General features: G+C 47.2%; 1 long non-coding RNA gene across 1 annotated transcript in view; it reads right to left on the bottom strand.

Annotated features, from left to right (window-relative positions):
- Positions 1–5,232: 5,232 nt before the first annotated feature.
- Positions 5,233–5,567, bottom strand: part of LOC109294333 — an 8,965-nt gene continuing 8,630 nt past the window's right edge. The window contains exon 2 of the long non-coding RNA XR_002096502.1: positions 5,233–5,531. This is a non-coding gene — a long non-coding RNA (uncharacterized LOC109294333). The remainder of the gene's footprint in view (positions 5,532–5,567) is intronic.

The raw sequence follows: 5,567 nt of genomic DNA, 5'->3' as shown, positions 1-5,567 counted from the left end.
GGAGGCCCCGCGCCTGTGTGCCTCACCCCCACCGGCTCTCTCCGCGGGCTGAAGGGAGAGGGGACTGGGGTGGGGGAGGTATGGCCTCAGGGAGCAGTCTCCTCCCATCCCCGCCCCGAAACAAAATGGCGGCCGAGGCCGCAGGTTGGCACCGTGGGGGGATGAACCAAAGGTGGGAGGGGGGGGGCACCGTTGGTCTTTTCCTCAACCCGGGTTGACAAAGAAAGGCCAACCCCCCCTCTTATGCAATGGGCCAGGCCGTGTCTTGTTATTGGCTGCCCGCCAGGGAGGGCTTTCCGTGAATCGGCCGGGTGCGGCGTGGCGCGAAGTGGGGGGTGTGGAAGTTCTTCGTTGGTGGAACTCCTTGGCACCGGGTGCTGTCGTCACCAAAGCGTCACCGCGCTTTGGCGGGAGTTAAGCACGTGTGTAGGGCAGGTTCATCCCAGCTGAACAGCCAGGGATGTAACTTCTAATCTGGGTCATCTCTAAAATTAGGATAGCCGCTCACTGGGACTGCGCTGTACCCTGACCCCCTTCCTCCCTAAAGCATCCACTGGGCGAACTCACTAGGAGACTGGGCTCTAATGGTCTGATCCACTACGGGGGTTCTTATGTTGATATCCCATATGACCATTGCACAATTGGCTTAAGCCATGGTATACATTATTTTCCTGGCTGTTTTTAGTTATTCCTTTTGGCCCGTTTTTGATCACATAAAGCATCAAGATGAAGGTGCTGGGGTCTAAGTTGCATCTGAACTATATATTCTTCCCATGTCTGGTCATTGCTCTAGATCATAGTTTCTCAGCCTGTGGCATGCGGATGTGGATACCCCAATACTCTTTCTCTCTTGCCCTCTTTTCCTTTCTCTCTCTTGTCCCTTCCTCCTCAAAACTATGGCAAAAAATTTGGTGCGCCGTGCATTGTGCAGCGCTTTAAATTCCCCTGTAGTAATTTGCACAGCACTGGGTTCAGCCCTCCTAGCTTTGGCCAACGTCAACTCTAGCCCAGGTATATATGTGAGTTATGCACCTCTGGTCTTAAAACGTAGCAACACTACCCACGCCAGATCAGACATCTGTCATATCACAGCTTTATATACACAGCCCTTCTTCCAACATATAGCACACATTAGTCTGTAAATATAAAATCCCCTGGAAAATCGAATGTTGGGATACTTATTAACATTTTCAGAAGTTAGGGGGTACTGCTACTTAAAAGGTTGAGAAACACTGCTATAGATCCTCCGCGCTGACGGAGGATGCTGGCCTGGCACAGCATTTGCATCTCTAGTTTTTTATCAGCCCAAAGTGCTTTTCACACTTAAACTGTATTTATGTGCCAGCTTAAAGATCAAACCACCTACCGCCTGGGATTCAGCTTTCCAGGGGGGGAAACACCATGTAACAGTGTAAGCAGAGTGCTATGTAAAGAGTAGGCAATCAGGACTCGTAGTAGAGATGATATCTTGTATTAGACCAACAAGCTTTTTGCAAAAAAAAAAGCTTTAATTGCAAGCTTTCGGACACAAACACCCTTCATCAGGCATTGGAGAAAAGATTGTAAAACTTCTCCTGGGTAGAAATGAAAGTTCGTATTTCCTAGGATTTCACAGAGGAGTCAACGGATGGAAAACTTCTCGGGGCAGTCAGCTCATAGCTGCTCTGGAGCCTCTCACCGCTTGTGAGGATCTGTGATGATGCGAATTACCTTGAAGCAAAGGCAGGAGCAGGATCTCAGGCTTCAGGTGGTCAGAGTAGCTCATTTCTAATAGAGTCGACATAGGCAATTTGTGTGGGTTTTTTTTTTTAATTCCCTGGATTTTTTTTAGTTCTTGAGATGGAGTTTGACCAGGGCATGCCCATGGAAATCACGCTTGCCTTATGCCTCCCAGCAGGAACCTAGAGCAGGTTAGGCAGATGCAGAATAGATCAGGGTGCCATCTGTTATAGAAAGGTATTGAAAGGAGCAGCAGGGGCTAGCTTCAATCTAGCTTATATATGGATCTAGCACATCCCAGGAAGAGTGAAAGTGCTGTCCTGGAAGGACACGAGGCTGAGGCAGGTAGAGAATAAGGTAGATCAGCTCATCTCCTCAGCAACCTCCACTGGCCGACCTGCCCCCAGAAACAAAAACTGCCATCCCCTGGCTGGAGAACTTAAGAGAAAACAGGCAGTAGGAACAGCATTTGCCATCCCTGGGTGCAGCCATCAAAGCACAGGGGCCTGACAGCTAGGTGAGGATAGTTTTCAAAGGCTGCATTTATTTTAAAATAACATTTTTTTTCTGCCATCGGTTTCCCCCCCCCTCACATGAAAGATAGTGTCTCTTGCTTCCCAGATGCAACAGCCTTCACAACACCCACTGCTACAGCAACCATTCAAACTAATGAGCATCAGCAAGGTGATACTGTCTTTCCCCATCCTCAGTTTGTGGGGCTCCTTCCTCTCAACCACAGCAGAAGCAGCTGTTCCTTTCACAGATGTCCGAGCACTTCTCCAATCCAGGCACGAATCTCTCAAAGGGATCTGTTCCCAGCTTTTCTGATGTTGTATCTCCTTGATCTGATAGTGCTTGTCAGGACATGTCAGATCTTGAGACCAGAAATCATGGCACAGTCCTTTCAGAGGAGGTTTTTCATAGCATCAACTTCAGAAACAGCAGCTCTCTTGTTCCAGAGGTTCATTCTTCCTCCACCTGGCAGTATCACTTCTCAACCTCCATCATAGCACTAAACACAAGCTGCTTCAGTCTCTGCTCCTTATTCACCCAACTAACTGTCCTAATTGGACTTCTATTATAATGTTCTAGGGGAGTTTTTTAAAGGGACCTTGTTCCACTGTGCGACTCTTTTCCCTTTAAAATATCCTTCTCCTGCCATTTCTTTCCCATTAAGAACCTCATACATTTACTTTTACAAGAAGCACTTTTAGCTCTTCAGCAACCACAAGCGGATGGGATGTTGGCTTTTGGTCCACGTATGACTTGACTGACCGTGCGTTTCAAAACATAAGGTTCTCTTTGTACCCTCCCTTCTAAGGAACGAGCTGTATTTATCTGTAATGGTATTAATGAGCAACGCTATATGGCTACAACCGAAAACCCAGCAACTGTATAAAGAGACAAACTGCAACAAATCCACGGTCCCCTACAACTTCACAGGTGTCACCGTGCCACACACCATGGTCACCAGATGTTCCAACAGGCCCTGAAATCAGAGCCCATTTAAAGCAGAGGCCTCTGTATTTTGAGGGAAAGGAGACTCTCCAATAGCTGTGAGGTGTATAGGGTATTTGGCATCCCTGGGGTAAAGGCCAGCTCCGGCCTGGAGAGGGCAGTGGCGCAGCTGCGTCCCAACTGCTTTGTTCTAAACAATGAGTTCAGCCCATTCTTGCAGCACGACAGAATGCCAGTCATCACTATGTAGCATGTGTTATCTAACAGCTCGGCTGCTGTTTGTGGGATGATGCATCAGTAGAGAAAGACTCTCTGGAATGTGGAGCGTAAACAGAAAGTGCAACCAGCAGCATTCCAGCCTGTGCGTTAGACACCAAAAAATGACAGCTATGCATCGCAAAAGCAGCACGGGTTGAGACCTCTCAGTTCCAAACCTGGAACCTGACCTAAATTTTGCAAAACGAGCCTCTGCGTTTACAAGGGGTCAAACCAAAACCTTGCAGCCAAACACAGCTTTCCCTGCCCCATCCACTCACCCAGCCGCTGCGGGGAATCTGGCTTCAATGTCTATGGCGTGTTATCCGTCTCTCCATGAAACAATATGACAAACAAATTTTGATTGGGGACCTGCTGGCTGAATACTCGAGTTGTCTCCCAGAACTGAGGAGCACGAGGGCCCCTTGGTGGAATTTCCTTGTTTCACAGGGTGGCCTATCCATTCCCCTCGCTGTGTTCAAACACCGCAGGAAATAACTTGGTTTATGCAGGCTTCATTCATTCCCGTCCTCGAACTGAAGAATATGAAAATACACAGTCAAATGACAAGGGACAGACTTGCACTTCACTGGGCAGAACAGGAATTGCAGAAGAGCGCTGGACCTATTGCTGGACACAATGTATTACTGCATACATCGTCTGTATGGTTATATTGATGGGAACTGGAGTCACAACCTGATTCCACTTCCACGACAGCACCAAGCTCCAAGTGGTCATTAAGACCATAACCTGAAGTAACGTTCAATAGCTTTAGCTTCACTCTGGAGCCCCCCTGGTTTGTTCACAATGCATCTCCTGTTTGAGGCACTGCCCTCAGGGAAACTGAGGTACCAAAGATGTGGGGTAACTCTTGTTACTGGGAAAGGAAAAAAAACCAAACCAAGAAAAGCTGTGAACGTGTCAGGCCATGTTCAGCTCAGCAGTTTACCACTGGTACTAATGTGCATTGGTAGTTAGAAGTGAACATCCTTGTGTCTCGTGACTTAGGGCTACTACCTGGCTTGCATTTGAGTTGTGTTGCCTGGCAGCAAACCCCAGACTTTACAGGCTGACAAACCCCTTGTCCTACATTAAATACCTGTGAATTATTTGAATTAACACTTTGCCTCATAGGTAATTGGAGTTAGTTGTCATTTAAGCCTGGTGTGTTAACAAATTTTGATAAGAGTCTCTCTCAGTGTAATCAGGGCCCCTTTAAAGGGTTGCCTGCGTATAGTCTCCTCCCTTGCCCTTGCATCTGAGCACTTCCAAGGAATTTATCCTTACAACACCCCGGTGCGGTACAGAAGCCCAATCATTTCCATTATACACATGGGAAAACTGAGAACCAGGGTCTGATTCTGTTCACCAGCTGAGCACGCTCAATAGTGCATTAAGGGAGGTGACCAGGTTGTGCCACAATAGCACGTACCCTGGAGAATCCTGCTTACCAAGGGATTTTGAGGGGCAGCTTGCTTTATGTGGCTGGAGATTAATTTTGTTTTATATTTTTGGAGGGGCACTACAGTTTTAACTCTGATGCTCTGCATTTATACCGCAGGAGACAAAGTAAAAAAAATTAAATGCTTTTTAATTTGCATTTAAAAAGCCCAGATCTGTAACGGTCTCTAGTTCCAGGGAAATTTATTCCACAATCTCAGACCAAATAGCAACATATCATGGGCAGCCTGTGCTAGAGACTGGAACCAAACCCAGATCTCCCACACGGTCATCCTCATCCCCCAGCCACAAGGACAGCTCGCCCCCCCACTGAAGCCTGAGGAGCACAATCACTGCAGATTGGTTAAGCCACACTTTTTATTGAATTGTATTCCATGCAATATGTTCATGTTTAATAGTATGACAGGAGGGGGGAGGATAATGTTAGACACAAATGAAAGCCGAAAGGTTGTTTGTAACAGGTCCTGAGCAGGAAAGGCACATAGTTACCACTTAAATCAACAGAATAAAAACCTAAACGGAGGGAGACAACACTGGAGGCCATACAAGAAAGAGGGAGCTTCAAGTTGGTTTTTGGAGAAGTAGGTTACATGACCTATAGTTTCCCCAAGGTCTTTAATTCAAGTGAGCTTTGTGACCTCAATATGCAACGAAGCCCCTTCCCCTCTGCTGTC

The sequence above is a fragment of the Gavialis gangeticus genome, unplaced genomic scaffold, assembly GCF_001723915.1.
Source record: "Gavialis gangeticus isolate Ggan-Ray unplaced genomic scaffold, GavGan_comp1, whole genome shotgun sequence".
Lineage (NCBI taxonomy): Eukaryota > Metazoa > Chordata > Crocodylia > Gavialidae > Gavialis > Gavialis gangeticus.
Note: the sequence above shows the minus strand (reverse complement) of the source record. Positions and strands in the feature narration are given on the sequence as shown.